General features: G+C 39.4%; 1 long non-coding RNA gene across 1 annotated transcript; it reads right to left on the minus strand.

The window, feature by feature from the left end:
- Nucleotides 1–1,519: 1,519 nt before the first annotated feature.
- LOC309478231 lies at nucleotides 1,520–6,052 on the minus strand. Its single transcript, XR_014198886.1, has 2 exons — nucleotides 5,906–6,052; nucleotides 1,520–1,922 (listed from the first exon to the last, which is right to left on the minus strand). It is a non-coding gene; the product is annotated as an uncharacterized lncRNA (long non-coding RNA).
- Nucleotides 6,053–17,539: the final 11,487 nt, after the last annotated feature.

The following is a 17,539-nucleotide window of genomic DNA, read 5'->3' on the forward strand; positions in this document are numbered from 1 at the left end:
TCAGCTCCATTACATTATACAATTACAGTTAAGAATTATTTAACCTTGTTAAATTATGAAACACGTTGGATTTAGATGTGAACATTTTCATATTCCAATATTCCAAACCGATATGATTTCCATCTTTAATAATTGTGAGTGACTGCACAACATCACAGACTCGTACTGTATATTGTGGACGTTAACACGATATTTCACCCGCAGTGACTCGCGTGTGTTACACGAACCGTCCATCATTAATGTTTGTATGTCGGCGCTACAAACCACGACACAAAAACACGCCGCAGAAACACCTTTAAAAACAAAAAAACAACAAATCCAGCAAAAAAAATTGTGCTGCAACAAAGAGCTGCTGCCATTTTCTGCCTCGCTTTGATTAATGCTTTTTTTTCTGCCTAATAAAAGGTTCACAAACCATCTGTTTTACTCCCTAATGCCTTGCCCAAAGGTTCCTCTCTCCTATTTCAGGCAACGGGCCAAGCAACATTCCACACACACACACACACACACACACACACACACACACACACACACACACACACACACACACACACACACACACACACACACACACACACACACACACTCTCGCCTATTTTCTCTTTCGTCTCCCCTGTAAACAAGCTGCCTCTCTTTTTAATCTGCCGCTGCCATTTTCTTCTCATCGTTATGCATATTCATCGCCAGTAAACATTTTCATCGACTACATTTAATATCCTGCACTAGCAATTACTGCTGGCTGTTGTGTTGTGGAGTCTCTCGCCCGTCTCTCCCGCTAACAGCTGGCCCGCAGATGCGGCCCGGGGCCAAACGCGCACAATAAAAAACCTACAAGATGCCAGTGGAATTTGTTTAAGAGAAGACGGCCTTTTCTTTCTCTGTTTGCTTTCCGTTTCCGTCTTTCCCGTGTTCACACGTTCTCTCGTTCCTTCTGACTTTGTCGCGTTGTGTTTTATGGCTGTCGGTCTGCATCCACACTGTGTCGATTGAAATCCACTGAGACGATAGACTTGTATTCGTTTGCTTTGGTTGTGCTGAATAGTTCAAGGGTTTTATGTCACAGTTTAATGCGTTGAGTATTTAGCAGGGCTATCATAGTCGACTGAACCCAAAATGATCATAAAAACATGTGTTAGTTGAAATAAAATGAACTTTAACTGAAATAAAAATGCGTATTTCAGCTAGTTGCCGATGCAACATTTCTCATTTCGTTTAGTTTAGTTTAACTTGATGTACTAAAATGAAAAGTGAAATAAAAATTAGCGGTCAAAACGATTATGAAAGTTTGTAAGAATAATGTGTATTTTATATTTATAAACTTGTATGTTAAATGCGATTAATCGATTCAACAGCCCTAAAATTAATAAAACTATAGCCCTATTTAAAAAAAATAAATGCTTGCAATAAAATTACTGAAAATATCAAAATTAATTCAAAATATTAACAACTACTGTATAATAGTATCTCAATGACACTAAAATAACCCTAGAATAGTGAATCTCATTAATATATATATATATATATTTTTTTATCAATATAACTTTTCCCTCCTTTTGTGAAATCCCTTCATGACATCATCCACAGGAAGCGACACCATTTTGGAGGTCACACACACTTCAGTGGATTTAATGAATTCTTTTTTTTTTTGCACGTTTTTACCTTTATAATATACAGAGCAGAATGATGGCAAGCAAAGTGAAGGACAGCATCATGTTTAGTTGGTTTGTGTCTCTCAGAATCATGCCGTCATGTGTGATCAAATTGCACGAGTCGCGATAATTCCAACATGCCAAAAGATGATCGAATGGGTCAAACTGGTGGAAACTGACAGGCTAATTATGAAGCAGTTCTTCTCATTTCAGGAGTCCACTGACATGAAGCATGAGATATTCATGGATCTCCCCCTCGGTGCAGGTGTGCGACTGCGGAGAGAGAGAAGAGAGAGCGAGAGAGAGAGTGTGTTATTCATCCCCAGGGGGCACTGTTAGCCCTCCACTTCAACATGAACAACCTGCACCATGTGGCCCCCAAACACACACACACACACACACACACTCCAGCTGCAGAAGGTGGTGGTGACAGACATTCATTTGGTGCTTCATATCATGACACAAAAGACATCTTCCATCAAGAGTCCACACGCCTCCCGCTCATCCGCAGATCCCGAGCACAGGTGTCCATTCCTACAGAAACATCATGCGTGCAAGTAGCACTTATGAGTGGAAAAGTTACAGTGATAATCTAAACTTGACATCAAGTCTGCCTTATATATATATATATATATATATGCTTTGAAATGTACGTGTATTATACACTATACCAGTCAAAAGTTTTGGATCGGTAAGATTCTTTATGGTTTTAAAAGAAGTCTCTTTTGCTCACCAGTAGTGCATTTATTTGATCAGAAATACTGTAAAAATTTTGAAATATTATTACAATGTATATCAGCTGTTTTCTATGTGAATATAGTTAAGTGTAATTTATTCCTGTGATCAAAGCTGAATTTTCAGCATCATTACTCCAGTCTTCAGTGTCACATGATCCTTCACAAATCACTCTAATATGATGATTTGATGCTTCACAATATTATTAGTATTTTTAATTTTTATTTTTTTTATCAAATAAATGCAGCCTTGGAGAGCAGAAGAGACTTAACCGAAATCTTACCGATCCAAAACGATTGACTGGTATAGTGTATTAAGTACCATGGTACTTTTATTAGCAAAACATCAGATGTGAACTTGACTAATTTAGGTAATTTGTATGAGTGACTTGTGAGAATGTTAGAGGAAGGTTACCGCTACTAAACATGACTAATTAACAGAGATTGAACAGGACACACACACACACACACACACACATGGCAGAATCCCACAATCCTCCACCTCCTGCTACCAAAGCCCATCTGAGTCGCTGCCGGTGGACTTGAAAGCCGGAGAATGTGGGAGACTTGTGTGTTTTGATGTCCCTGTGTGTGTGTGTGTTCCAGGAAATATGTGAGCGGTGTGTTTCGGGGTGGCGTACAGTACCCATCTGGGCACCAGGTTGCGTGTGAGCGTGCCCTCTGATCATGTGTGGTGAGGTGGACACAAACACAACCCTGAGGCCTCATGACCCCACCGAGGCCCGTGAGGTCAGCTGGGGTCAGGTCTGATGGTGGCCACAGGTGTTACCAAGCTCTCTCTCTGTATGTGTGTAACAAAGTGAGTCCAAAACTCTATCTATCCGTCTATGTGTGTGTCTGTCTGGCAGCTACCTGGCAACCACGCAAAACACCTGCATAATAACAACTCAGGATATTTTAACAACTGCCTACCAGCCACTCAAAACACCATAGTAACGCTTTACCCAGAACAAAACATCCAGAAGACACTTGCACTGCTATAGCAACTGCTCAAAACAGCTGCCTAGCAACACCCTAGTAACTAACCAGAACACCCTGCCTACTGTCTAGTAAGTGCCTAGCAATCACTCAAACACCCTAGTCATGCCGTAGTAAGTGCCTATAGGCCTATAATGTTATGCCTTATCTAGAAAGACATTTGTAATGTTGTAGAAACCACTCTAAACACTTTAGCAACTGCCTAACAACACCCTAGTTACTACCTTGAACATCCTGGCAGTTTAGGAAGTGCCTAGCAACCATTTAGAACACCCTAGCAATGCCTTACCCAGAATATCCAGCCAGAAGGCACTTGCAATGCTGTAGCAACCTCTCAAAACATTTTAGCAACTTCCTAGCAACACCCTAGTAACACCCTGAGCAACCACTCAGAACACCCTACTAACACCTTACCCAGAAAAAACCCAGAATACTGTAGCAACCACTCAAAACACTTTAGCAACACCCTAGTAACACCCTGACAACCCTAAGCAACCACTCAGAACACCCTAGTAACACCTTACCCAGAAAAAAAGCCAGAATGCTGTAGCAACAGCTCAAAACACTTTAGCAACTTCATAGCAACACCCTAGTAACACCCTGACAACCCTAAGCAACCACTCAGAACACCCTAGTAACACCTTATCCAGACAAAAACAGCCAGAATGCTGTAACAACAGCTATAAAACTTAGCAACCACTCAAAACACATTTGCAACACCCTAGTAACTACACAGTAACACCTGGCTTCTTTCTAGTAAGTGACTCCTGGCTTCGCTTAGTATGCCTTACTTAGAAAAAAAACAGCCAGAAGACATTTGTAATGTTGTAGAAACAATTTATAAAACATTAGCAACTGCCTAACAACACCCTAGTAGCTACCTAACACACCCTGACAAATTAGTAAGTGCCTAGTGACCATTTAGAACACCCTAGCAATGCCTTACCCAGAAAATCCAGCAATCCTGTAGCAACCACTCAAAACACTTTAGCAACTTCCTAGCAACACCCTAGTAACACCCTGAGCAACCACTCAGAACACCCAACTAACACCAGAAAAAACCCAGAATGCTGTAGAAACCACTCAAAACACTTTAGCAGCACCCTAGTAACACCCTGACAACCCTGAGCAACCATTCAGAACACCTTAGTAACCTCATAGCAACACCCTAGTTATTAGCCAGAACAACTGTCTAGGAAGTGCATAGAAACCACTCAGAACACTCTAGTAATGCCTAGCAGTCAGAAGACACTTGTAATGCCATTGAAACCACAAACATTTAGCAACTTAATAGCAACACACCCTAGTAACTGTCCGGAAGACCATAACAACCACTCATTTAACATCAACCATTTAAACTATGTATTATATTCCATGTATTAAGTTGCCAGACAGCTATAGCAATTAACTTCATATTTTACAACTATTATTTACTTGCCAGAGCTATTTTTTTAATCACGTTTGGTGCTTGGTGAGTGTTAATTTTAAGTTGTGGACTGTGTGTGTGTGTGTGTGTGTGTTAAGGAGGGCGGTCGACCTGACACTCTAAAATAACTTCTCTTGTACGTTCAGACATCCACCTGCATGAAACACACACACACACACACACACACACACACACACACACACACACACACACACACACACACACACACACACACACACACACACACACACACACACACACACACACACACGCAGCACGGAATACGAATGCTGGAATGTAAACAAAATCGCTTGGTTTTGAGTGTGTGAATTTGTGTGTGTGATGAATGTTTGTGTGTGTTTATGTCTGGATTTAGACGGGCTTCTATGGTCATTTGCAGTGACCTTTCACACTGCCAAAAATCAGATGATCCTCTTTGATTTTCCGCAGTATTCCAGGAGCTTGAAGACTCTTACGAAGGAACCGCGTGTGGAGGTTCGAGGATCGTTGGCTACATCTTCACTGTCATCCAACAGCTCAGTCGCAATTGGAACTGATGATGTAATCGGGAGAAGGCCGCTGATTGGTTCAGTCGATTCCATCTTCCTGAACCATGGCGACTGGTTTTTAAGCTGTCTGATGTGATGTGAGATATCGTTTGACTCACTTTTTAAAAATATTCCAGTCTGGATTACATCACTTCCCCCCATGCTAATGTCAGTACTAACACCAGTCTTTTATTATTTGCATATAATTATGAATGAAACATAAGAAAATGTATTAAACCTCAGTAAATTAGTTGGACCAACATGAGAACATTTAGTTTGACGGATGTAATAAAGTTAAACGTAATAAAGTTAAACATAATTGAGTGAACAAAGAGAACCTAAACCAGCTAAATTGTGTTGACCCAACTAATCTGATTTATTTTGAATGAACTAAACTAAAAACTTTCTTCAGTTATATCAAGAAAGGGTAATGAATAGATTTTATTGTTTGAAACTAACTGTGTGATTCAGTGTCTCGTGTTTGGAACGGGACAGATGCGCATGTTGACAGTGTGACACACGTGACGGATGTGTGCGTGAGTCTGTCACCTCATCATCGTTTGTCATGAGTGTTTCCTCTCCTCCTCTTCCTCCTCCTGTCGTTCCCCGAGTCCCAGCGCTGCGGCGGAGCAGAGGAACCAACCGCGTGTCCCTTCCGGGCCCCTGTAGCCGTCTCTCTCTCTCCCTCTCTCTCAGTCTCCAGTAACTTCCAGTAAAGCCATCAGGACGTCCCTGTGACGTGGTTAAAGATGGCGGCTCGGTTGGCATTGGTTGGCACAGAGAGGCAGCCTGGCATCACTGCAGGCCATGACAATCAGCTCCAGGCACTGACAAGCCTGTTGCTTAGCAACCCCATTGAACTTTGGCCTGCTTTACTGTGTTTCCAACGAGAGAGAGAGAGAGACACCATCATTTGGGACATAGCGGGTTTGTGTATTATGATCATAGTGCATCGTGTTTATAACACTGAAGCTCTTCTGGGATATTTAACACTACAATGTTCTTATTTTTAATCCAATATTATATATATTTTACTTTTGAAAACTTTTTTTTTACCCCTTAAAAATGTGAACAGTGGCCTTGCCCTGTCATCAGATGCTAATGCCATGGTACCATTGTACTGAATGATTACCATATTCATCTACCATGGTATTTATAAGGTGCTTCAAAGAATAACATGGTATTACTCAATGTTTTCACCCAAGTCTCTGAGACTGTATGTGTGTCATGTAGCGTTTACACACATATCTATTAGATCATAATGGCCAAAAACATGATGATAACTTGACGCCTCCCCCCATACAACTTCAGTTCGACCTTTTTTAACAATTGTGAAATATTATTTCACTTTTAAAGACATATATTTCGATGTTTTACCCCTAAGAAAATTACTGTGTGAAAGCAAATGCAAAAGCAAAATAATATTTCTGTGTTTTATAAGAAAATTTAAAGAAATATATATTTTTTTTATATATTTGACTTTATTTTAGTTTCATTTATTTTATTTTATATTTTTTTATTTCCAGTGGATTTATTTATTTGAATATTTTCTTTTCTTTTTCTTTTGTTATTTCCATTTATTTTATTTCCATTTATTTATTATTTTATTTTATTTATTATTTTAATATATTTTACTTTATTTTTACAGTTACGGTTTCATTTATTTTATATTGAATTTTTGTTTTGAAATGTTTTTTCATATTTCCAGATAATTTATTTATTTTCATATTTTATTTTATTTTATTTTATTTCTTTTTTTATTTCCTTTTAATGTATTTAACTTTATTTTTTCTTAATTTTTGTTTCATTTATTTAGTATTTTATATATTATTATTTTATACTTTTTTAATATTTTTTTAATATATATATATATATTTTTCCAGTCAATTTATTTGATTTTATAATTTTATTAATTTGATTTGATTATTTGATTTGATTCACAGTAGTCTGAATGGGAATAGTGTTTTCTGTCAGCTGTGTTCTGGTCCAAATCAAACACACTCCTGAATCTCTGGCAGCCTGTTGCAGGAGCCGTCGGTTGTGGAGAAACCAGCAGATCCAAACCTCTATTTATACACACCAGATCTCGCACTCGTTTGTTAAGATCGTTCGCACTCGTTCGTTAAGTCTGTCTTGCTCGATCTGTCCAAGCACATGTCCAGGAATCCCATTTCTTTGTCTGTATTTTAACACCAGAGAATTGAAACATGCACATGATGCTTTCAATTAACCTTTTGGATTATTAGTTCAAAACTAACATCCTCTTTTGATTAGAGCTATTTTAGAGCTGTGCAGTGTGTGTGTGTGTGTGTGTGTGTGTGTGTGTGTGTGTGTGTTTGAAGAGAGCGGGCTAATGGTTTTAATAACATTTACGAGAGCTTTGGTATTTCCCCTACAGCTGCATTCATTCTCTGCAAAGTGCCAAACGCGTTCTGGACGCAAAGAGAGAAAAAAGTGTCTTTAAACAAAACAGATGTGTCTCTACTACAGCAGGTTACTGTGTGTGTGTGTGTGTGTGTGTGTAGAAAAACTCTAAACCAATGCAAGAACGAGGGAATCTGACTCCCTGCAGCTGCTCCAGTGCAGATCAATGGAAGCTTTTTCTCAGAATATGAACTAAAAACTGTGAGAAAAAAAGTCAGAATTGTAAGAATAACAGTACAAAAAAAAAAAGAAAAGAAAAGTAATTGCAAACTTCATCTTACAATTGTGACTTTTTTCTCATAATTCTGGGGGGAAAAACCCAGAAGTGTGAGATGTAAACTTACAATTACGAGGTTTAATACTTGCAATCGCGAGATATAAACTCTCAACTGTGAGAAAAAAAGTCAGATTTGTGAGAATAACAGTACAAATAAAAAAGGTAATTGCAAACTTCATCTTACAATTGTATGAGAAAAGTGTGAGATGGAATCTTGCAATTTCAAGTTTTTTACTTGCAATCGCGAGCTATAAACTCGCAACTATGAGAAAAAAAAGTTGTAATCACCTTATTTTCAGTTTTTTCTTCTTAGTTTTTGTTCTGTGGCGGAAACAAGCCAGATCCGCATAGATCTGAGAGACAGTGCACCTGTGTTGCCACGGTGATGATTGACAGCTCGCAGGATGACACTGACAGAGACATAAGGGCATGCATGTAGAGAGAGAGATATTGGTGCCACACACACTCAAACTTCAGCGTTTGATCTCTGTGCCATCGTGAAAACCTGCAGGGATTTAAAGAGAGTTTTATTCCTGAACAGACCTGGGAATCATGGAGGGAAACTGACTCATTTGGTTTGATGTGTTGAGCAGTGAATCATGGGCACTGGAACTGAGCAGCTGGGGGACTCGTGGAAAGATTCGTGCTTTAAGATGCTTTGATCTGCATTATTCTTCAAAAACTTTATTTACCAAACGCTTTTAATGCTTAAAGCTCAAAGCAAGAGTAATGTTACCAAAAACACTGATATTTGTTCATTGCGTATGACAAACGAGCAAAGAAAACATATGGTAAGATATTTTTACAAATTAAAATTTACCCGTATTTACACCTTTTTTTATTTTTTTATTTAAGTGCGTTGGCATTTTATTCGAAAAATAAACTGCACTTTTGAAAGTGTAATTTCTTTGAATAACATTTAAACGTTTCATTTTATTTTTGACAGTAAAAAAGAAGTTTGTCGGGACAAACTGTTATGTTGGCTTGACAATCCCTTGTCTGAGAGTTTGAAAGTTTATTAAGCTTCCTAGCATTTTTCATGTTGTTAAGCATGTTTTAGCACATTGCTAGCTTGAATTAGCACATTGCTAGCATGATTTAACGTGCTGCTAGCATGAATTAGCATGTTGCTAGCATATTTTAACATTGTTAACATGATCAAGAATATTGTTAGCATGATTTAGCTTGCTGTTAGCATGTTAGTCACATTGCTAGTATGAATAAGCATGTTGCTATCATAATTGAACATGTAAATACATGTTCAATTATGATAGCAACATGCTAAAACATGCATTGTTTTAGCACGTTGTTATTATGAATTAGCATGTTGCTAACATAAGTTAGCTTGCTGTCAAAATGTTTTAACACATTGCTACCATGAATTAGCATGCTGCTAACATGATTTAGCTTGCTGTCAACATGTTTTAACATATTGCTACCGTGAATTAGCATGTTGCTAACATGATTTAACACATTGCTACCATGAATTAGCATGTCGCTGGCATGTTTTTTTTTCATGTTGTCCGCAAGTCCGGTCACTCTCTGAAGAATAACCTTAAAGGTATAGCCATAGACAGTATAAGAAATGGACAGAGTCATCTCATTGGAACTCAATTGAGGCAAGTGAAGCCCATTTTCAGCGATTTTTTAGGACTTCCGTTCCTGACGCGCAGACTCAAACCGAGCTTGACGACGTAGATGTGACGTGAGCAACCCGTCTGTCTTCTAGTGGCTGTGGCATGAGAAATCTGAATCATTCCCTTCCGAATCTTGCAGAGACGGAGACCGTGAGTAGGAGCTGTCCATGAGCTACGAGCAGGAGAAACTTTTGCTAGGTATTCTGATTAATTATTTTGTCATTTTGCCTCCACGTCTCCCCGATTGCCCGCGAGCTTCTCCTCCCGTCAATACGGTAATCTCTCTACTGTGCGACAGAGAGTCGTGTGGTTATGACGCAATCGTTAGCCTACTTTTACAAAAACTGTTTTTACTGGGCCATAACGTAAGCTACAAGGTAATGGAGCATTTTATACATTGTCGTGTTTCTTTAGAAATAAATAATGGACAAATGGAGTCTTCAAACGCCTCAGATGTAAAGTTATTCGCTGTCAAAGTGACGCCAAAATGAATGGGAGTCAATGGGATGCTAACAGCAGGTGAAGTTCTGCTACAAGATGGTGGCACGCGGCCGGCTTCAACTTCCGGTCGACTTCCTTCCCGCTTGGGTATAGCAGAGGATGTTTTACTTCCTGGTGGGTAGTCTAAACTATTGGTCCTCCTAATTGTCAATCATTCTGGTGAATCAATCAAACTTTTAAAAAAGTGGAGAGGGCGGGTCTTATCTAAAATTTGGAAAGATCCTCCGCTATACCTTTAAATATGATTTCTGTACGTTTCTTTTGTCAAGCCAACATATTGATGTTTCATATTTGCAATTGCTGTGCATCAAAAATACAAACATGCGTTTGTAATATTAGCCATATTTTTGCATTTCAGAAATGCAGTGTTTTTTCTGAAGGGCCCCACTGTCACTCTGCGGCCCCTAAATATTTGGACATGCCATTTGATTAACTGTGGCTGTTTTCACAGTCAGTGTCTTTCTCTTTTTTTCCAGTGACCTTCCAGCTTCAGTTTTGCTCTTGCTGTTTTCCCTCCACAAAGCCAAACAATCAGCTCCGCTCAGGAACCGCAGACGGACCGTCTAAACGCGAACCCGGTGCAAGTCATTAGCATCCCGCTGGGCTCCGCGCAGGTCTTGAACTGACACCAAACGTCCCGACAGACCCGCGCCGAAACCGCTCAGTCTTTCCCAGACTGCAGCAAATTCTCAAGGTGATTTTTCTGTCGGCTAGCTTGGTTTAGTCAAGAGTTTGTGCCTCCTGTTGAGTCATTAATAGATTAGCATTCATTCTGGAAAAAATGAGGCACAGTCAGAATCATAGCGGTATAGAAACTAGAGCGGTATAGACTCATACAAAATATGAGTGGTGGTTCCTGATGTCAAACTCTTTGCCACAGTGATAGGATATTATGGTTGATAGGACTGGGTTACTAAAACCATAAAACTTCTCCTTTTATAGAACCTTTGTGGCATAAAGTGTTCTTTAAAATTAAGTCAAGAACCCTAGAGTTCTATATAGAGACCCTTTTGAACCTTTCTGGCATAAAGATTCTTTAAAATTGAGTCAAGAACCCTAGAGTTCTATATAGAACCCCATTGAACCTTTCTGGCATAAAGGTTCTTTAAAATTGAGTCAAGAACCCTAGAGTTCTATATAGAACCCCATTGAACCTTTCTGGCATTAAGGTTCTTTAAAATTGAATCAAGAACCCTAGAGTTCTATATAGAGACCCTTTTGAACCTTTCTGGCATTAAGGTTCTTTAAAATTGAGTCAAGAACCCTAGAGTTCTATATAGAGACCCTTTTGAACCTTTCTGGCATTAAGGTTCTTTAAAATTGAGTCAAGAACCCTAGAGTTCTATATAGAGACCCTTTTGAACCTTTCTGGCATAAAGATTCTTTAAAATTGAGTCAAGAACCCTAGAGTTCTATATAGAACCCCATTGAACCTTTCTGGCATAAAGGTTCTTTAAAATTGAGTCAAGAACCCTAGAGTTCTATATAGAACCCCATTGAACCTTTCTGGCATTAAGGTTCTTTAAAATTGAATCAAGAACCCTAGAGTTCTATATAGAACCCTTTTGAACCTTTCTGGCATAAAGGTTATTTAAAACTGAGTCAAGAACCCTAGAGTTCTATATAGAACCCTTTTGAACCTTTCTGGCATTAAGGTTATTTAAAACCGAGTCAAGAACCTTAGAGTTCTATATAGAACCCCATTGAACCTTTCTGGCATTAAGATTCTTTAAAATTGAATCAAGAACCCTAGAGTTCTATATAGAACCCTTTTGAACCTTTCTGGCATAAAGGTTATTTAAAACCGAGTCAAGAACTATAGAGTTCTATATAGAACCCTTTTGAACCTTTCTGGCATTAAGGTTATTTAAAACCGAGTCAAGAACCCTAGAGTTCTATATAGAACCCTTTTGAACCTTTCTGGCATAAAGGTTCTTTAAAATTGAATCAAGAACCCTAGAGTTCTATATAGAACCCCAATCAACCTTTTTTCTGTAGATGCCATGACTTGACTGCAGTGTGTCCTCTTTCTCTGTCTGTCATCCTCTCACACCTGCATTAGTGCCACTGCTCAGTAAAACACATTCCCAGCTTCATGTGGCATTTTTCCACAGATGTGACGGCCCTAAGAGGAAGTAATTGCATGTGTGTGTGTGTGTGTGCTGTACATTCCTGCACCTGTGTGCTGGTGTGTGTGTGTGTGTTTATTGGAAAGGCGGTAGAGATATAATTGGAAGTGTTGGGCTCTCTGGCGGTTCCCTGCGGCTCAAACCCTTGGCGGGGGAAGAAACGGGGCCGTGGACAGATCAGGGGCTTTAGGGTTTCGCACGGGGGGGTTAGAGGGGCAGAAATTGGTCCCAGCTGTCAAGTCAAAGCTCAAGGAACTGCCCGACAAACACTGTCACGTATTCAACTGCGGCTCACAGGTACAGTTGTCAGGTGTTTTTCAGTTTTAAAGTAAATATTACGTTCCCACACTGTTGAAAATATCCTGTTCAATTTATGGTAAAAACAAAAAAACTTTCCAGATGTTTTTGCACAGTAAAAAAAACATGGTATTTTGGTGCCTATATATTTTGCAATTTGGTTATATAACTGCATAGAAAAATAACTGCACTGTATACCTTCAAGAGCCCACATTATGCCTTTTTGAGTCTTGATTGTGTTTCAGTCTCTACTAGAATAGGTTTTCCAGCTTGAATGTTGATTATTCTCCTCATATTCTCCATTGTTGCGGCTCCTCTCTTCCCAGTCTGTCAGTAACGCTCTGTTTACTTCCTGTCTCTATGAAGCCCCTCCTCCTGAAAAGCACACTGTGCTCTGATTGGTCGGCTGGAGCAGTGTGTTGTGATTGGTCGAGCGCTTCGAGTGTGTTTGGGAAATGTCCCGCCCCTTCCCATAACCACCAGTTTAACACACTACTAACTAACTCAACCAGGCCCCGCCCCTTTATTCTGCGTATGAATTATTATAATGAGGAATATTGTGACGTGTTCGTTCCCGGAAGAAACTCAAGACTACAATGGAGGCGTTTCAGGAGTTCAGAAACACTGACTCTGATATACAGAAGAACTCCCACTGAAGGGTCTTTGTACTTTGGACTACATCATAATTAATATTGATTAACAAGTGATTGGCAGAATGTCTAGATGACCTCAAGAAATATGACATAATTTCTTCAGCTGTATGTGTGTGTGAGGCACAGTGGAGCCCCGTGTCCATGGGATTATTGTCATTATTATGATTATTATACGCTTTGGACATGCCAGAGCAGTTCAATGAGGCTCACCACACATTCCCGCATCCATTCAGATTCATTTGGCTTCTTCAAATAAATATTTATCAGTCAGAGTGGGCGAACGCTTCGTTAGGCTTGATAATTCCTGGCGCTTTGGGCAATGACGGGGCAGGAGGGGTTCTGGCGCAGGACGTCCTTCAGGGGTCGATGGACCAATGCTCAGGCACTCGACACGAGGAGGAGAGACACCAGAGTTTGAGTTTCTCATAAGCTGTGTTCACACGGACCCTAATAATCCGATTGTAATCGGACCAGTAGCACAATCGGAATAAAAAAGTAACGTAACCACATCAATCGGAATGAATTGGCCAGATCTGATTATAGGGATGTTTCACCGCTGGAAAGATTAATGTGTATTTATATTGGGTCATTTATGTAGTAGAAATGTGAAATTATTTTAGAAGTTGGTGCCTTCTAGACTGAGAAAAGCCAGAAAATGTATTTTTGGCTCATGTGGATGAAAGACAACAACTCCCAGAATGCACTTGCTTCGCTGCCGTACGAGGACATGCCCAAGCCACGCCCACTGGTTACAGAGGGCAGTATCGGGAGAAATGATACAGCTAGGCTACTAGTCGACTCGAAACTGAAAAGATGGCGTTTTATCGTGAGATCCCCCTATGGGCGGGTTGAAGACATGCGGGACGAGCTCCTCCTACTGGCTGGAGTCTCTCGCCTCTGGACTAATAAGCCTCCGATGACGATAAATGACGATTTTTGCGTCATCTGAGTTTTTTTTCCAGACACACAATACAGAAATCTCTCGTCTCAGGGGGACATGAGGGAGGGAAGCACGGTCACTCGAGAATACTACCGGGGTTCTTCTGAGACAAAGCTTAATGCTAATCGGTGAAGTCTCCCTTTAATATTTCATTTGGATTGAAAGGGGTTTATTCCTTTTCTAATCCGATCGAGAGGACATGCAAACACTCGATCGGATTGAAAACCGAAACTGAAAGGATTGCGCATGTGCAATGCCGTAGCGGAATGACGTAAAACGAGCTGTTTTTCCTGTTGAATAAAGTGTCATAAATGAGTGTCCCGTCATTCTGAAATTCTCTTAGCACTCATCGTCTGTGAAGGGGAGCAGGACAGTCCTCGTTTCAGACTCTCACACACACACCACACCGTTTTGGGCACAGGATAAATGCAAGCATGTGCTCGTCGTTGCATAATTATTAGCACCCGAAATAGATAAAGTCTGCTTTTTAAAACAAAGAAAAGGAGGATGGTTAGTGTGCAACAACAGCTGGAAACTCTGTATCTTCATGCATGTCAAAAGATTAACTCCGATCAGAAGCTTATGACACACAAACACACACATCAACCCAATCGCTTTTTTAGCGTTCATGTAAACACTACGTTCGGATTCATTAATCAGAATGAATTCATTCAGATTGAAGCAAAAAGTGTCCATGCAAACGTAGCTATAGACAACAATGAGATCAAAAAGTCTCAAACTGGCTCAGATTTGCCAAGATACTGAAGTCTGGGATGAAAGGTCAGATTTCAAAAAACGTACTTGAGGAATATCTCACTAGCTATGTTTCCATTCAAACTTGTGCGCAAAATTGGAATATGGCATAACACATTTGTGAATAAAACAGCGTTTCTGTCACGGTTCTGTTAGTTTGGACTTTTTGTGTCTCAGCACTTCTGCCTGAGTTAGTCGCTTGTTGTCTTGGTCACTCATTATGTTCAGCCGTGCTCTCATGATCTCCCTCATTATCACGTGTACTTAAGTTCAGTTCTGTTTGTGTTTCACTGTCGGGTATCGTGTGTGTGTGTGTGTGTAGCTCTCTCTGTTCAGATTTACCTTAATGCCTTTGGATTTATTAAAGCATTCGCTCTTCATCATCGTGTTCGAGTTTGATCATCTACACAACGTTGTGAGAGTTTCCATCCCATGTGTTCAAGAGAACAAAATCTTCACTTCCTGGGAAATTGGTGCGGATTACCAGTTATAAAACTGCTTTTCTTCAACCGGTCTGTTTTTCCCTCCATCATAAACGAGTGTGTCTCAGAGCGTCAGACGAAACACAGTAAACGCTGTCATGTTCTCTAGCGTTCGGATGCTGGTGTTCGTGAACACACTCGTGTGAGACGCTTCTGGAGGGAACTAAACCAAACCATTCTGATCACAAACTTTGACTTTCAGAAACACCAAACCAACATTTAAGATGCTGCGACGCCATTGGTCCCCTGGTTACTCCAGTTATGCAGTCACAGCCTCTCATGTGAGTTTCTTGCTGTGCATTGAGGGATTTTTTTCTGTAAGTGTGTTTCCATAGTGGTTTATGTCTTCTGTAATCGCTCATAATCCTTCACTTTGTATGAGAGAAAGATCTGTGCTTACATAGAAATTCTGAGCGTTTGGTGCAGTCCGACATTATGAAAAATAAATGCATTGTGCATTATTAGATAATCTGCTTAAAACATAAATGCATGCATTGGTTCGGTAATTTTTTTCTTCTTCAAGGAATCAAAGCCATGATGTTGCAGACCTTCAGCGAACCACTCATGTGAAATATCTCGAACGCAACATGACCTTCTTCTTCAAAGAGCCACAATTTAAACCAGAAGGCCTGCAAACCAGGTTAGTTCGAGGATGTGAAATATGAGGGTTTGCTAGACTAGTCATGTGGTGCTCAGACGTTTACTGTGAAAACTGCTCTGTGTTTGCATTGTTTTTATGGTCTTAACATAACATAGTCATGTATGTATTCTCACAGATTAAAGTCTTGTTTTAAATTTGTTTTCAATGTAATATGCCGGGGTTATTATAGATTACCAACTAAACTAAAACCATAAAACAAACACATTTTTGTTGCTTTAAATAAAGTAATCATTATCTGAAATATAACCCCATTTCCAGACAAGTTGGGACATTTTGTCAAATGCAATTAAATCAATAATCTGTGATTTGTTTAATTTATTTAACTGACAAAAGTACAAAGAAAAAGATTTGCGATGTTTGCACTGACGTACGGTGGCCGACAGGAAGTGATGTCGCCGTCTGAGACAGCAGAGAGTAGCCAGTTCAGCAATGAGGTTTCTTTACAAAGATAAATTAAGAAATTAGGTTTATTTCATTATTCAGTAAAACGATGTTATTGCGAATATTATTGTTACTTGTTCATCATTGTGTCAGTGTTTTATTCGCTGACTTTAGCTATAGCTTCTTTCCACGAAGAACACAGTGACGAAACACGTTTGTCCATTTGGGCCACCGTAGAAACATGTCGATGTAAGGCGACCCGCGGTGTGTGTAGAGAGAAATGCTCATTCTAAGCTAATAAAAGCATAACGGTTCATTATGTAAGGACTTTATACACCACTGAAAACATAGTTATGTATATGATATTGCATCTCTGTCAACAGATCCTCCTAAATATTACACACTGCACCTTTAATTGCAGCCATCAAAATCTAAATTTGTTTATATTTATACATTTTAATCTAATTTGGCCTGTAAAAACATTGGTAATTTTTTCTTTGTACTTTCGTCAGTTCAATAAAGGTTCAAGAGAATGAACAAATCACAGATTCTTAATTTTATTGCATTTTACAAAACGTCCCAACTTTGCATGCTTGGCATTAGTAACGCAGTATAAGTCGCTTTGGAATAGACGTCATTGCACATTTAAGATGATAAAAAGTAATTTGTATTACAGACATTTGACGACATTTTAGATTTTTTGGAATAAAATGCTCAATTAGTAAGACCTGAAATGAGAACGTAAATGTGTTTCATCATGTTAAAAACATCCCTTCTAAGCTCTAAAACATTGCGGGAACATTCTATAAATGTTATTTAAAGAACGTTTAGTCTTAAAGTCCCTCTGTAGTCAATAATTGTATCCCTTAAAACTCATCTTTAATCACCAAAATTACATTTAAATGTTTTCTCCTTGAAAAAAATTCTTCATGTCTTAAAATATCTTGAATGTAACTCGACACCCTTGCCTCATTTAGTATACGCGGTTCTATGAATATGCAAATGAGCCCCGCCTCCACTCACTCACTCAGCTCAGAGATCCACTGGT

This window comes from Leuciscus leuciscus (assembly GCF_965113295.1).
Source record: "Leuciscus leuciscus genome assembly, chromosome: 16".
Lineage (NCBI taxonomy): Eukaryota > Metazoa > Chordata > Actinopteri > Cypriniformes > Leuciscidae > Leuciscus > Leuciscus leuciscus.